This window comes from Belonocnema kinseyi, chromosome 8 (assembly GCF_010883055.1).
Source record: "Belonocnema kinseyi isolate 2016_QV_RU_SX_M_011 chromosome 8, B_treatae_v1, whole genome shotgun sequence".
Taxonomy (NCBI): domain Eukaryota; kingdom Metazoa; phylum Arthropoda; class Insecta; order Hymenoptera; family Cynipidae; genus Belonocnema; species Belonocnema kinseyi.
Genome location: NC_046664.1, coordinates 9,059,107 through 9,075,814, shown reverse-complemented (window position 1 = coordinate 9,075,814; position 16,708 = coordinate 9,059,107). Strand labels below are relative to the sequence as shown.

The 16,708-nt window shown below is 27.7% G+C and overlaps 1 protein-coding gene across 1 annotated transcript in view; it reads left to right on the top strand.

Moving 5' to 3' along the window:
* The window catches only part of LOC117178361 (fibronectin type III domain-containing protein 5-like), a 293,133-nt gene that overhangs the window by 95,207 nt on the left and 181,218 nt on the right, over positions 1–16,708 (top strand). The window contains exon 2 of the mRNA XM_033369790.1: positions 15,557–15,598. The gene's annotated coding sequence lies outside the window, so the exon portion shown is untranslated. The remainder of the gene's footprint in view (positions 1–15,556; positions 15,599–16,708) is intronic.

Here is a 16,708-nt window from a genome sequence, read left to right as displayed (position 1 = left end):
TCCTAAAGAAACTTGACCCTGAACCTTGAAGTCTATAGATCATCCTCTCGGGGAATAGAGTATAGAAAGTAAAGATGCGCATATGTATGTCTCGGGGAATAGGGTATGTACTCTGTTGTCTGAGAGAATAACCTACAGGCGCATTGTATGCATATGCATACAATTTTTATTTAGCACAATACATTTTTTTCATTATTATTCCTCAAAAAAGAGTCCGGGGACGTCCGTTATGATATTTTATAGCATCTCCGAATTCAGTTTAAAAAAATGTGTTGTTCTACATTTCCTCTGAACACACCAGAGGCCTTAAAGATATGAGCCAGGTAACAGTACTTTTTAACGAGCTCAACTTCCTCTCCACCGAAAAAAATTTGCCACATTTTTTATTCTTTGCGCTTTTATGGAAAGCTACTATCTTGGTTTTGGCTACGTTTACAACTAGACCATTAATTTCGCAGTATTCTTGTAATATATTTAATTTCAGGTGTACCCCCACAGGAAACTCGGCCAGGATAACGATATCGTCCGCAAATGCCAGTTACAATCCCTCAAGGATTCCTCTCAATCCTACCCCTTCTGGTCCATGATTTCTAAAAAATTCTTCAATATCACTTATGAATAGGAGGAACAAGATAGGACTGAGAGAGTCCCCCTGAGGCAACCCCTGTTTAACATCAAAGTCCTTCGTTTTCTTTCCGTTTATTACAAAGTACATAGTAATGGTGTCATGGAGCATCACAATTGTTCTAAGCAATTTACTGTTCAGTCCAAGACCCCGGAGCTTCGCTCAAAGTTTACTGTGCTTTACCGCAGAGAAAGCTTGTTTAAAATCAACGAGGATTGCGAAAAGGGTTCTGCCTGTCCTATTAATTATTGAATGAATCACAGTTGTTAGTATAAAAATATTGTCTATACAGCTTCTACCCTTTCTAAACCCCGCCTGACTATCAGGAATTAATTTTCCTCTTTCGGCAAAGTTGCGGAGTCTGCTTGCCAGATTATGAGTGAAGATCTTTGTTATGTTATTTAGAAGTGATATTGGACGATAATTATTTGTCTCACTTTTAGCCCCTTTCTTGTTTATTAAAATTTTTTCATATTGCCCCAATCTTGGGGTGTTTTTTCTATCCTGTTCAGCCCCTCCACTACCACATCGTTCCCTATTGGTCTGTCCAATTCCGAGTTTTCTTCTCTGTTTCCAAAAAAAGACTCATAAAAAACTACCCTTGGGCAACTAGCTTCGTAATATATCTCCCACTCATTAATTTTGATTAGGCAAGATTAAAATTCACTCCTCTTATGTTTTTGATTGTCATCCAGCATTTTTGAATTTTTGATGTTAGAAAGAGTCTCTACATTCCTCTCTTTAACTTCTTTTTTCTTACTTTTAATTAATTTATTATGACAAACTTTTGCCTTGGTGTACTCCTCTAAAACTGAATCCCCAAAATCCTCAGATTTAGCTTTCTTTAATAGATTAGCTTCAGATTCTTTATATTGCTCGTCCTGCCATTCTTTATTATATAAGTATTTACCCTTTGCGTTTACTTCCCTTATTTTTCAAAGGTCTGCGTTTACTGTGCTCACTTTCATTACTGTTTTTAATCTTAATCTTAGGTTATCGATTGAGTTATTGTTATCTACAGTGATTCCAAGCTTTTTAAGGTACGAACTAAAATTGTTTGCTCTTTCAGACTTCCTACCATAGACCTTGCACAACTGAATGTCATTTCTTGAAGATTTATTTCTATAAGTTACTTTATTGCCTATGAATTGTTCGTTCATTTGCAATTCAATTGTACTAGGTAAGTGCTCTAAATGAATAAGATCTGAAATTATCTTACTGCTTTAAAAAAAATTTAGACATGCCAAGTTAATCTAAATTAAATCTATGGTGCTTTTTCCCGGTTGCCTGAAAAATGTTGAGCTAGCCGGCGAGTCTTCCACTGACCTACCATTAACAAACAAAAAGCTCTTAGACTCCATGACACCTGTTAAGCCTACCTCGATAATTCACCACCGGATCACTACTTACAAGGTTTGTCCGGAAAGTAATAGGACTGATTTTCTTCCGCCGCGACTGTACTTCGGAGCGTGCGCGCACCGACTGGATTTGGTAGAGGGCGTTCCTAGCTAACGAACGAGCAGCTGGTCAGTTTTCTCCGAGCACTTGTGGTTCATGACATTGTGACAGAGCATTTGAACATGCGCAAGGTGTGCAAGAAGATGGTTCCAAAAGTGCTCACTTTTTTGTGAACAGCTACCTGACCAAGGCCGGCATCCCAACGCTTCCGCAACCGCCCTACAGCCCAGATGTGCCCCTCCCCCCCCCAGACTTTTTTTAGTTTCCTCGTCTGGAAAAGCCGATGAAAGGCAAGCATTTTGAGACGACAGAGGGGATCCACGCAACATGCACCGCGGCTCTCAAGGCTATTCCGGAGAATGGCTTCTGCGACGCCTTCAATGCTTGGAAATCGCGCTGGCAGCGCTGCATCGACGCAGAAGGAGTTTATTTTGAAAGTTTTTAAAGAATTGTAACGAATGGCTCAATACATTTTTTTATATCGACATAGTCCTATTATTTTCCGGACAAACCCTGTACTCGGTGACTACTCAAAGCTGAGTGCTCTGTGACAGAATAGTCCAATTGGTTAAGTTCCCCCACCCTAGAGTTAAAATTCCACCACTTATACAAGGAGCGGTATTACCATTAACTGTAAGATTACGTACAGAGTCTGTAAAAATCTCCATTATAAACTCGGATTCCAATTTGGACTTCCAGTACATAACACCCACTATAAGAGTTAAATTTCCCCTTCGAAATTTAACTAATATCCACATGTTTGTGATTTCAATTATTCCTAACAATTTCAATTCCTTTCTGATAAAAACAACAATACCTCCACTCGCTCTACCGACACTATGATCTTTTTCCGCTGGACTCTGGAATGTTTGATAACCATCGAGGAATTTTGGGTTCTTCTCCATTACTGTTGATATCCAAGTTTCAGTGATCCCAATTATATCGTATCTAAGTAAAAATTCTTGCTGGTTCCGATCTAGTTCAAATACGTTCTTGAGGCCACTTACATTCCGAAACAGTAGTTTAAAGCGATATGTGCTCTGTCGACCTTCCTCTCCGCGGATGATTGTTTGGATGGTGATCCGGTATCCTGCCGGAAAGCCTTACTCCACTGATTATTTTCTTCTGTTTGAGAGATATAAATTGGTCCATTCTGTTTCTCATCTGTTCATCCCGTTTCTTAAAATACTTCCTTTTTGGTTTTATCCCAAACCCTTCTTTGTTTCCTTGAGTTTTTATAATATCCTCCCTTTCTAAATCTTCAATGTCGTTACTTCTATCCTTTTTTTGCCGAGTTTGTTGATAGAAGAAAACGTTTAACCTCCTCAATGTCATAGGGTTTTCCTTCTATTAGCAGGTTAGTCTCTGATTTGAGCCTCGAGCTCGACCCATTTTTCTGAGCTCTTTGAGAAGTGGTGACAGCTGTTTTCTTATTTCCACTGTCTCTTTGCTGTAATCGTTTGCGATAAAATTCCTTGTCCCCCAAAGTTTGTACTTCATCCTCATAACTTCCTGTTTCTTGAGTAGTGTAGCAAATGAAAGGAGAACTGTGGCACTTGAAATCACTGTTTCTTGTTTCAGGATCCTGGCGTAATTAATATCTGAGATCGCAATCTCCATCTCGAGTTTGTCTTTAATAAATATAAGTATGTGATCTACCAGCTTGTTCGGATTAGTAGGGACATCCATCCCGAATATGATAATGTTGTTTCTTTTACCTGCCTTCTCATTTCTTTGACTGATTACTTCGGTTTGACCTTTCAGCTCTTCATAAATCATTTTTAGGTTCTTTATTTCGTTTTTGCATTATTCTAATTCACCTTTTAAGGGTTATATCTCTTTTTTACAATTACATGGACCTTATCTGCAATACTGTCTAGGATTGAGTTTTTCTAGAATTTAAATACTCTTTCAAATTGCAAGTCTGACATTATCTCTAGCTTCGTGTTTTTATCAATGCTACCTGCCATCTCTACTCGATCAGCCAGAATTTGCCGTACGGATCAAAGGTGGCCCCCGCCCAAATGTGACGTCACCTAACTCAATGAGTTCCCAATGAAGGCACACACGACTCGGTTTTTTCTATCTATTTTAGTTAAATTTGTACACATCACAAGTAACACACCACTTCTGACGACATTGCGTACACACTTATTTGAAGATTCTTATAGCTCCCAGTGTGGAAATAACCCCATTTGGCCCTATTACAAGTCGGGCACTAATTGGGGGCTATTCGGGTTATTAATTTTGACAAAGTACACAGTCGGGGACTAATCGGGGACTAGTTGGGCTTTTTGTTGTCAAAATTTCATTCGGGGCCTGGTCGGTGGTTGGTCAAGGGCTAGTCGGGCCTTTTTGTTCACTAATTTCCGTGCGGGTAATCTTCAGGCTCTGGTCGAGAGCTAGTAAGGCTCTGGTCGGGTTATTCTTATGTTTGAGTTTTCGGCGAGGTTTTATCAAATGAGGTAATGTCTAAAAAAGCGTAATAATTTTTTCATTCTAAAACACTAAGAATATATTTAACAATAATTTTACACCGTTTTTGAAGAAAAGATATATTAATCTTAAATTCATGTCAAATATACTTAATAAATAAATATTAAGTTAATAATTTTTACGAAAATCCACTTTTTATAAAATCAACGATCACAATCTTCAAAAAGACGTAATCTTATTTTTTTGTAGTATTTTTTAGAAAATTGCTAATCTATAGGAACATTTATAAATACCTTTGTATGAAATTTTAAGAAAATCCATATTGGAAAAAATACATATAGTTGTAGGTGAAAAGTCTGCCGAAAGTCATAAGACTCTAAATTGGTACAGATGCTTATATTTAAATTGATCTAAAAGGTTTGCCATATGTAAATAAAGTCTAATCCGTCATGTAGTTGAAATTGGAAAGAGAAAAAGTTTTTGATTAATCAGTGAAGAAAGTTCAGATTTCGCTACCACCTTCATTTGAGTCTTGCGGTTCTGGACTGGTAGCTTTAAAGAAAATCCGCAAGGGCGCGACGTGCCGCCTCTCGCGTAACAGAAATAACGCGTCGAGTGTTTAAGACAGCAGTCCACACGTAACGAAGCATAATTACCTGGGGCAGAGACTACTGTGACTAACATGGCGGTTCCTCCAGAGTGAAGCTCTTCCATTTCTGCCTTCCAGCTGAAGTTTTTTTTAAAATTATTATCCCACAAATTTTGGGGAATTTTAGTTACATAAATTTATGTATTTTTAAGCGTAGGATACGTTCCCCATTAAATCTTGGGTAAGTTTGATCACTTTGAAATATTTCAAAAAAGTTTATGGAGATTTCCGTGTATAATAAGTATTTTAACAAACTTTTAGGGGATGTTCTACAAATTATAGGGGAGTTTGCTTAATATTCCATGCGGATGTATTATCATATGACCCCTCCTAGTACCCGATCAGACCCCGACTAGGATAAGTCGGGTCGCCTGACTAGCCCCCAACTAATCTACCGTGACGCTACTGGTCGGGGGCTAGTCAGATGACCCGATTAGCCCCCGACTTTAAGTGGGATCGAATGGTCGGGAACCAGACTAGTTCCCCATTTGAATTTCTACACGGGTCCTTGTCATTGTCTCATCGAACAATTACTTAGTAAAAAATATAAACATTAATAAACTAGGACTCCTCCTAAGTAAGAATTGAATTATTCGTCTTTTTGTAAAATAGATGTATCACACCCTTGTAATCAAACATTAGCCCTTTTTAATTACAATATATGAATTGAATTGATTATTATAATTATTAAAAATTCCATAAATTTGCGGAAATTTATAAAAATGTGTAAAATTTAATTTTGGATTAATTTGCCATATTTACCTGTAAAATTATCACAAATGACCGGATATTTCCACAAATTTCCAGACAATTATGGAAATTTTTTAACTAAATTTTGGGCAATTTATATTAAGTCACCACAAATTTTCTCTAATATTATCATAAATTTCCAAAAGTTTCATAAGTGTTGGGAAATTCAAGAAAATGTTTAAAATTGAATTTAGGGTAAATTACGGTGTTTTACCATTTTTTCATGAAAAAATTACCTTAACTGACCGAAAATTTTCAATAATTTTCGGAAATTTATAGAAATTTTTTATTGAATTTTAGGAAATTTATGTTGAGTTACGATGAATTACATGTAATATTGCCATAAATTACCTAAAATTTTATAAATTTCCGGAAATTTATAATTTTGTTTAAAATTAAATTCAGGTTGATTTATGTTAATTTACCATATTTACCTGTAATTGTACCTTAAATTACCGAAAATTTTCGGAAATTTATCGATATTTTTAAATTGAATTTTGGGCAATTTTTGGTAATTTATTATAAATTCCAGTTAAAATTACCGACTAATTTTCATAAAAATTATTGAATATTCATCCAAAAAAGACTTTAGTTTATTTTTAGAACCAACATTTAAATTGTATTCAAAAAATGCATATCCTACAATTCTCTAGCAAACATGAAGAGGTATATAATTATTGAAAAAATTCATTTCCAATGTAAAAAATAATTTTCAACAAAATCGGTTAAATTTGTAACTAAAGAGAATAAATGTTCAACCAAGTATAGAATTTTTAAATTTTTAGTTAATGAAATAAGTTTTTTTAATTTAACAAAATTGTAAAATGAAACAGAAGCTACAGCAAAAATTAATAGAGAAAAGTTACTCTTCTAGACAAGAGTTTAAACTTATACAAATTTGTCAAGAATAAATTTTTGATGGGAATTGTACTTTTTTTAAATAGAAAAAAATAGCATTAATTACATGAAAATTTAACAAATTTAATTTGTTATAAAACTGCGCAAGCTAAGAAAATATGATTAAAAATATCTTAAGCAATTTTGCGGACTGATTTGTATCAAAGTATCTAAGCGGATTTACTAAAATAAAAAATTTAATATTTTTTTCTTTGCAGACAAAACTTACCAGAATTCAGAATTCTCTGGTTTGTTTAGAAATCTGGTAAGTTATTTTTATACAAATCAATTGGAAATGAGCTTTTTTCTGAAAAAAGGAGACGATAATTTTACTATTTTTAACCTTAATTATTTATGAAGAAACGTTAATTTTAAGTTAAAAATTTTATTTTGTTTAATTATGTTATTAATATTATGTTTATAATTGTTTATTATATTGTACATATTATTGCTAAAAAAATACAATTTCACATGTATCTTATGTTCATTAATATTATTTTTCGCAAAAAAAAATATTGTCTTTTTTCAATTTAAATTATTTATAACAAATATAATTGTTAATTGTCGACAATATTCTGCAGTAAGGCGAAACTAGCAATCAATATAAATTCATATAAAATTTAAGATAAATTTTTTCAAGAAAAGAGGAAAAAAATTTTTATATTGGTTATCTTAAATTATTTATGACAAAATAAACTGTTAAGCGTTAACAAATTATTGCAGTTTATTAGGTTTGTGCAGCTACTTTGGCAGGTATTAGATGAAGCAGAATTTTTTTGTTGCAAAAATTATGAAAATAACTCATGTCTTTAAATTTTGTTTATATTTCTAAGAGTTCTAATTAAACAAATATGACGAAAAAATGGCCATTTCTAAATTTAACGTTTCCAGTGCTCGTCAATACCATTAAAATTGTTGAAATTCCCTAAGTTTCGTAGAGTAATATTAGTTAAAGATATTTTAATCTTATATAAAGAACAACACATTTTTATAAACAAATTATTTGCTGAAAAAACGTTTATTACTATTTTCCATCATTTTACGTTTTTTTTAAATTATATTGCAAGAAATTTAGATAAAAATAATATGATGATGAAGAAATTTTATCTTGAGATTATTATTGTTATTACCATGAGCAAATTCAATAAACAAATGCATTTTTCGGGAATTTGTTGGCAGAACATTTTTTTCTATGCCAGTCCTTTCAGTTGGGAACTTCCTGAAAATTTTAGCAATATGATAACTAGTCGATCAATTTTTTGATTTTTTTAAACAAATTTAATAAACAAATGCATTATTCGGATATTTTTACGTAAAAAAAATCGTTTCCTTTTCAGTGGCAGTCTTTTTAGTAGGAAACTTCATGAAAATTTGAGCAAAATGCATAACTATTTGATAAATTTTATGATTTTTTAAACAAATTTAATAAACAAAAGCATAGATCATGCGTTTTTCGAATGAAAAGTTTTATTTTTTTCGATGGTAACTTTTTTATTTGGAGACTTCACAATAATTTCAGAAAAAAAATCATAATTTATTTATCATCTTATGATATTTTTAAACAATTTTAATAAACAAATTCATTATCGGGGCATTTGTCGAAGGACACTTTTTATTTTTGTTTCGATATCAGACTTTTTATTTGGGATCTTCATAGTAAACTCAGCAACAATCATAATTAGTTGTCAAATTTTATGTTTTTTTTTAAACGAGTTTAACTAACAAATGCATTATTTGAGCATTTGTTGACAAAAAAGGTTTTTTTCTCGATCTCAGTCCTCTCAGTTTAAGTTGATCATTAGTTTTATTCTTTTAATAATGCTGCACCTTCAGGATATTGCATTTGTTAATTAAATTTAAAAAAAAATAAAATAAAACAGAACAATTATTATGAATTTTGTTACAGTTATAATAAATTTCCCCATAAAAATGAATGAAATCGAAAAAAAAAAATTTTTCTCTCAAAAATGCCCCAATAATGCACTTGTTTATTGAAATTGTTTTAAAAATTCATAAAATTGTGCAACGAATTATAATTTTTTTTAAATTATCATGAAATTCTTAGTTAAAAAATTTTTTATCGAAAAAAAAACGAATTTTTTTGGACGAATGCCTTATCTATATATTTGTTTATTAAATTTGTTTTAAAACATGATAAAATTTCTTGAAACACATTTCTTGAAAAAAAAATTCAAAAAATACTTTGTTTTGTTGAAACTTGAACCCTTTTATTGAACAATTGTTTCTTTTCCTTCTAAATTAATATTTTTAATCAAAAATTATATGTACAATTTTCAATCAAAAATTCGAGTATTTCGTTTGAAAATCCATTCCTTTTGACTGAATTAAACTGTTTCATATTTAAGTGTAAATCATTCTTCGTGAAAATATAAAATATTTCATTTATCGTTAAATTTTTTTTTACTTTCAGTCAGAAAAGCAAATTTTCAAGAAGTACTTCAACTTTTAGCTACTAATTCAAATTTTCAATTAAAAAATATCAGTTTCAAAATAAATAGGAAAATAGGGATCTTAAAAAAAAGTGGTCCAAACGAAATTTTCGAAAAAAATAGTTGGATCCTGAAACAAAAAAAAATAAATTTTTTATTAAAACAGTTGCATTCTTATCCAAGAAAAATGAAAATTCTACTAAAATAGGTGAAAATTTAAATTAAAAAGACAAATTTTAGAAAAATTGTCGATTTTCCATCCAAAAAATATTTTGAGTGACTTTTCAACCATAATATGAATTTTACGAAAAAGTAAATTTTCAAGGGAAATAGTTTAAATTTTAACCCAAAAAGGTAAATTTTTAACCAAAAAGAATGGCGTTTTAACAAAATTTTTGAATTTTCAAACAAATAATTAAATTCATAACTAAAAAGAAAATCTTCAGGAAGAAGCAAACGCAAAAAGAAATAATAGAAGGCAATCAAATTTCTAACAAGAATATTACATCAGGATTACCGCAAATCTTCATTTTAAAAATTCTCTAATTTTTCCCGACCTTTCCCTGTCCTTCCTTTTTTATACAGTTGATTAAGAAATATTTTAAAAATCGGAAATATAATTTTTTAGGCTACCGAAAGAATTACTGCCGTTCAATATTCAAATTCAAAGAGAAATAGAGGAATTTTTGTACCGATAGTTTTTTTTTTTTGTAAACAATCTTTTCTCATTGCAATTTGAAAAAAAACGAAAAAAAAACAACAATTTTCTTTTTGGTCTTCTCAAGTTCCTGTCCTCCTTTCTATTTTCGTCCAAAAAGAGGGCATTTTTTCTTTTTTTTAGGAACATTTTTTTCTTTTTTGAAATTGCAATGAGAAAATATTATCCAACAAAAAAATTTTATTTTTTAATTTTTTTTTTTAATTTTCTTTTTAATTATTATTTTAAGTTATTATTATTATTAAAAATTATCCATAGAAAAATTCCCTAAGGATAGGGAAAAATTACAGAATTTTTAGAATGAAGATTTCTGGTCTTTGTAACTATAAACTATAAATTAGTATTAAAAATTAAATTTTTTATTTAAAAAGTGAACTGTCAATGACAGCAAATAAATTTTCAAACAAATATTTCAATTTATTAATTTTATTATTTTTGCTTCAACTTCATATTAGGGTTGAAAAGTCACCGAAAACATGTTTGGGTGAAAATTCAAAATTTTTTTCAATTTGTCTTTTTTATTAAAATATATATCTATTTTAGTAGAAATTGCAATTTTCTTAAATAAAAATGCAACTGTAAAATTAAAAATTAATTTTCTTAGATAGCAAGGAATTTTCAAACAAAATACTCGAATTTTAAACTAAAAATGGTGAATTTAATTTTTCAGCTACAAATATTAATTTAAAAGGAAACGAAACAATTTTCCAAGAAACTTGTTCAAGTTTTAACCAAAGAAATGAATTTTTTACAAAAAATAAATGTTCAAAAAATACAAATTTTCAACAAAATATATACTAGATTTTTTTATTGGATTCTATTAATTTTGTTCATATTTCAGCAAAAAACGAGAAAAGGGGGAATTTCTTTAAAACAGGGAGATAAAGATTAATTTTATAAAATAGGGAAAACTTTTTTTAAAACTTTTTAGAAAAAAAACCTAAAAATTAGCATAAAAATAAATACAAACGGTACAACTTAATATAAAAACTTTCCATTTGAGAAAATATTTTTATTTATTTTATTAAATATTAATATTTAGTAATTGCCTATTAAATAAACAATAATTATCTGAAAATATCTGAATTGATTAAAAACTGTAAATATGACCTAATTTTTAAAGAAGACTATAGAAATGAAAGACAAGAAAAATTGGCCATTTAAAAAAAAAACAGATTGCTTAAAAGATTTAAGTTTTTTGAATGAGATTGAAATTTTTTTTAAACTAAAAAATAGGCTAAAAATACAAATTGATTTGTCTTTGTGCATGTAAGACAGATAAATAGCATATTCATTTTCAATGTTTTCAATTTTCTAATACTAAAAGCGTAAACAATTAAAAATTCAAGAATAAATAATTTTTTAATAACAAAAGTATATATAAAAATTTTAAAACGTTTTAAATAAATTAATAAGTTATTGTATCGGACAAATATTGATAAACAAATTATTTGTGGTCAGAATGTTTTTTATGTTTATTATTTTTAGTATCATAAACAAATTTATTAAACAAATGCATTAATCAGGCATTTTTCGATAGAAATTTTTTTGTCGAAGTAAATTTTTTAAATTAGGAACTTTATGATAATTTAATAAAACTGTATAGTTTGTTAATTAATCTTATGATTCTTTCAAACAAGTTTATTAAACAAAGGCATTTGTTCATGCAAATTGTTTAAAGAATCATAAAATTGATTAAAAAATTAGGAATTTTTTCAGAAATTATCATGAAGCTGCCAATTAAAAAAGTTTTCATTGAAAAAACCGAATTTTTCTTCCTACAAATGTCTTGTCTATGCTTTTGTTTATTAAATTTTTTCTACAGTATCATAAAATTTGTTAACTATCTATGCATCTTGCAAAAATTGTCATGAAGTTTCCAGGTGAGTGAACTGGCAATGAAAAAAAAATTTTTTTTCTGTCAAAAAATGCCCGAAAAATGTATTTGTTTACTAAATTTGTTTTAAAAATTCGTAAGATTAATAAAAAAATTATGAGTTTTTTTCTTCATTTATAACAAAGTCCCTAATTAAGAAAAATTATATCGAAAAAAACGAGTTTTTCTATCGAAAAATGGATGATTAATACATTTGTTTATTGCATTTTTTTATGATTTTAATAATAATAATCTTAAAAAGAAATTTTGTCATCATTATATTTCTTCTATCTAAATTTCTTTCAATATAACTTAAACAAACGTAAAGTTATGAAAAATCATAATAAAAATTCTTTCAACAAATAATTTGTTTATAAAATTTTGTTATTCATTATATAATATTTAAACATTTGTAACTAATTTTACTTTAATAAAGTTATTCGATTTCAAGAATTCTCTTAGAAATCTTATCAGCTTTTTTACAGTTTTTTTGTCTAAATCGTTCAATATTTGTGGGCAAAGAATTTGTTGTTCATACAATTTTATTATTATAAACAAATTTTGAAGACATTAGTTATTTGAAAAATTTTTACAAAGAAAAATTCCTGCTCTATCCAGTCCATATCAAAGTAGCTATTCAAACCTATTAACCTGCAAAAATTTGTTAACGTCTAATATTTAACTTTGTTTTAAATAATTTAAATTAAAAAAAGGCAATATTTATCTTTTTTTGTGAAAAAAATTATTTGTGTCTAATAGGTACAGAATTTGCTTTCTAGATATAATAAAATTTTTAAATTTTTAAAACTTAAAATGTACGTTTTTTCATAAATAATTAAGATTAACAAATAGAAAAATTATCGTCCTTTTTTTTTAAAGAAAGCTCATTTCAATCTGATTTGTATAGAATAGGCTGACCAGTTTTTTTTTTAATCCAGAAAATTCTGGATTCTGGTAAGTTTTGTCTGCAAAAAAAGATGAAATTTTCTATTTTTAAATATAGTTATTTATAACAAAGCGACAAATTTATAAAAATTATGAATTATACCCGTTAGAAACATTTTTTATTTTAGTGAACCCGTTCAGATACTTAATTAAATACCGCTAATTTTGTATTTTTAATATATTTTTATAACAAGAGTTCATAACAAATCTGTAAAACATTTTTATTTGAACAACTTTCGTCCTATTCCAAAATTGTTAACTAAAAATCAGTAGATCCTTTTTGGGTGAAAAAATTTTGTCTATAAATTTTAACTAAAAATTTTTTTTAATTTGAATTTTTTACGATTAAAACCAAAACTTCTCATAAATCAAAAAATGATTGAAGCACTTTCATAGTTTTTTTTTGGATGAACAACTTTTGTTTATTTTTTTTCAGTTGGTCTTATTCGTCCAAAAATTAAAAAAATTTTCTTATAATGTTGTTTTTTACGAATAAAACAAACTAAATCATCTAAAAATGTGGTGAATAACTTGATTAATAATAACTTCATTAATAAAGTGATTTAATGACTAGTTCATTCACTTGGTTACAAATTTAGACAATTTTTGTAAAAATTAGTTTTTATGTTGAAAATGAATTTTTTTACTAAAAATATAACTAATCCATTTTTGCTAGAAAATTGTAGAAAATTTACTTTTTGATTAAAACTCGTGTGTTGGTTTTGAAAATTCAACTGAAATATTTTTCGGATGAATATTTAACTATTTTTATCAAAATTGGTCTTTTTAGTTAAAAATTCAAATTTTTTTGTTGAGGGTTTGACCTTTTGATTTAGAAATTCATTTGTTTTAGTCGCAATTTTGAATTTCTGGATAAAAAATAAAAAGAATATTATTAAAAAATAATCACTAAAGTTTCGGCATTAATGCGGCACCCTTATCAAGGCAAAAAATGATAAAATAAAATAAAATTTTGTCCAAATTTAGTCGTTAGATTCTTGGATTTTTTCAGGAATTCTGTATATGAACTTGATTGATTTCAAATTTTCTATTACTCCAATTTAAATATTTCAAATTTTTATATTTTCCTTTTAAAACTAAAATCATTATCAACAATGTAGATGAATTCTTACCAAAACGATTGTTTTTAAATCAAACTATTTTTAATAAAAATAGTTCCATTTCATTATTGGGTTTTATTAATTCAGTTTGATTCTAATTATAAAAAAGTAAAACTAAGGAGAAAAACAGGATTTATCTTGAAAAGAGTGAAAATAATTATTTTTTGAAAAAGGGACAACACAGGGAAATGGGGAAAAAAGTGTGCCGATTATTGATGCATCAAAGTTAAATTCAACCAAAAACAACGAATTTTTAAACAAAATGCTTAAATCTTAAACCAAAAATTGTGAATTTAATTTTGCAGCTGAAAATATTAATTTAGAAGAAAAATAAACCATTTTTCATCAAATTGTTCGAGTTCCAAAAAATTAAATGAATTTTTGACAAGAAATAAATTTGTAACAAAAGTGTTTAAAAAAAGACTTTTGAAGGTTATCTTTTTAGTTTTAAATTTTATTATTTGGTTGAAAAATTTTTAATTTTCTTAAAGGAAATCCTTTTTTGGTTGCAAATTCAACGATTTTGTTAAAAATTTGGCTTTTTAGGTTGAAAATTAATTTTTTTTGTAAAACATTAACCTTTTGTTTAAAATTCCTATTTTTGTGTTGAAAAGTCAATTGAAATCTTTTTAGAAGAAAATTCTTCTCTTGTTTTGAATATTTCTCTTTTTGACATATTTTTTAGACAAAAATACGACTAGTTGGTTGAAAATTTAACAATTTTGTTAATTAGAAAGTCATACTGTTTGGTTAAAAATTCAACTATTCAGCAGAAAATTAACTTTTTCTTTAAAATTCTTATTTTGGTCTTGGAAAATGAACTGGAATCTTTTTTGGATAGAAATTTACCTGTTAATTTTAAGGTTTTTTTTAGTTCATCAATTTAAAAAAAAACCATATTTATTGAATAAAAATGCATTGGAAATTCTGCTTTTTGTAGGAAATTTAACTATTGTTTAGGAAATTTACTTTTTGTTTGAATTTAATATTTTGGTTTAGAAAAGACAACTGAAATCTTTTCTGGACCTTTTCGACTTAAAACAAATTTTTAATAAAAATTCATATTTTATTCGAAAAATTTTAGCTTTCTTGGATAAAAATACAACTTTTCGGTAAAGATATCAGCTATTTTGTTATAAAATCATGCTTTCTGATTTTAAACAATATTTGTCTTTTCGGATTGAGAATTCAATTTATTCGTAGAAACTCATTTTTCGTTAACAAATTCATATTTTGAAAATTCAACTGGGATTTTTTTTGCATGAAAATTCAACTATTTTTTAAAAACAAAAATTTATCTGCTGGGAGAGAAGTTTCATCTTTTTTAGATTAAAATGCACCTATTTGGTAGAGAAATAATTAATTTTTTTTAAAAGTTTTTTTCGTTTTGTTTTTATTAGAAGTTCGTCTTTTGGGATTGAAAATTCCATTTTTTTGCAGAATACTATGTTTTGTTTAAAAAATCTTTTTTTTTTTTGTCTGGAAGTCAATTAAAATAGTTTTTTAACCGAAAATTCAACTCTTTTTAGTTGTTAAAAATTTGTTCTTTTGATTTAAAAATCCATTTTTTTAGTTGAAATATCCTTTTTGTAATGAAAGTGCCTTTTTTAAAATTATTCTTTTTGTTTCAGTATTCAACTACTTTCTTTGAAATACTTAGTTAAATCACTTTGGTAAGTAATCAGCTTTTTTAAATATTAATATTTTTAGTTGAAAATCCATCTATTGTTTAAAAGATTAGCTATTTTGTTAAAAATATATTTTCAAATTGAAACGTCTTTTTTTGTTTAAAATTAATTTTTTAACTGGAAATTGAACATTCCCATTTTTCTAAGATTGATAATTTTAGTTAAAAATTCTTTTTTTTTGTGAAAAAAGAAATTATTTTCCTAATTTGAAATATCATTTTTGTTGGGTAAAAATGCCTCAGTTTCATGAAAAATTAATTTTACGCTGAAAAGTAATTTTTTGTTTAAAAATTAAATTAAAAAAATTAATATTCGTCTTTAAGCTTGAAGTTTCAAAAATTAAAATAAACTTTTTTTTCTTGAATTGAAAATATGTATTTTTTTTTTAAATCCGTCTAAGGTTTAAATTTTTTTTAGAATTTTGTAAATATCTCCAGAAATCCTTTAGAATCGCTTAAAATCCTTCGAAGTATTTGGATATCGTTTTGCTCAAATATAATTTAAATTAGTTAAGGACGAATAAAGAACCACAAAAAATGCAGTGAGATAGTTTATTAATATTTCATAAACAATATTGTAATATGTTATTTGTAATTTTGAACAAGCATAAAGAATAATTTTCCAAGCAGAATAAATCTAATTATTATTCATATTATAATAAAATTTAGTTCAATTTAATTGATTCCAAAATCTGTATCAATATAAAAAACCAAAGAAATTGCCGGATTGTTGCATCAGTCTGTTGCACATCAAATAGGAACCTTGATGTATCCAAATTTATAGGCACTTACTCGTGGAGATCCAATCAGAAATATCCTCTAGGACCGGCGGTTTACCCAGTCCAATTTATATTAAATGACGAAACCTATACTCTATTCCCCGAGCGAAGTACCTACATGTCGGCCAAATTACATCTACTTTGTGCAGCTATGGAAACCTTTCTTATAGAAACTAGACCCTGAAACTTGAAGTATGTAGATCATTCTCTCCAGGAATAGAGTATAGAAAGTAAAGATGCTCATCTGTATTTCTCAGAAAATAGAGTATATACATTGTTCTCCAAAAGAATAAACTAATGGCGGACCAGCTTAGGTC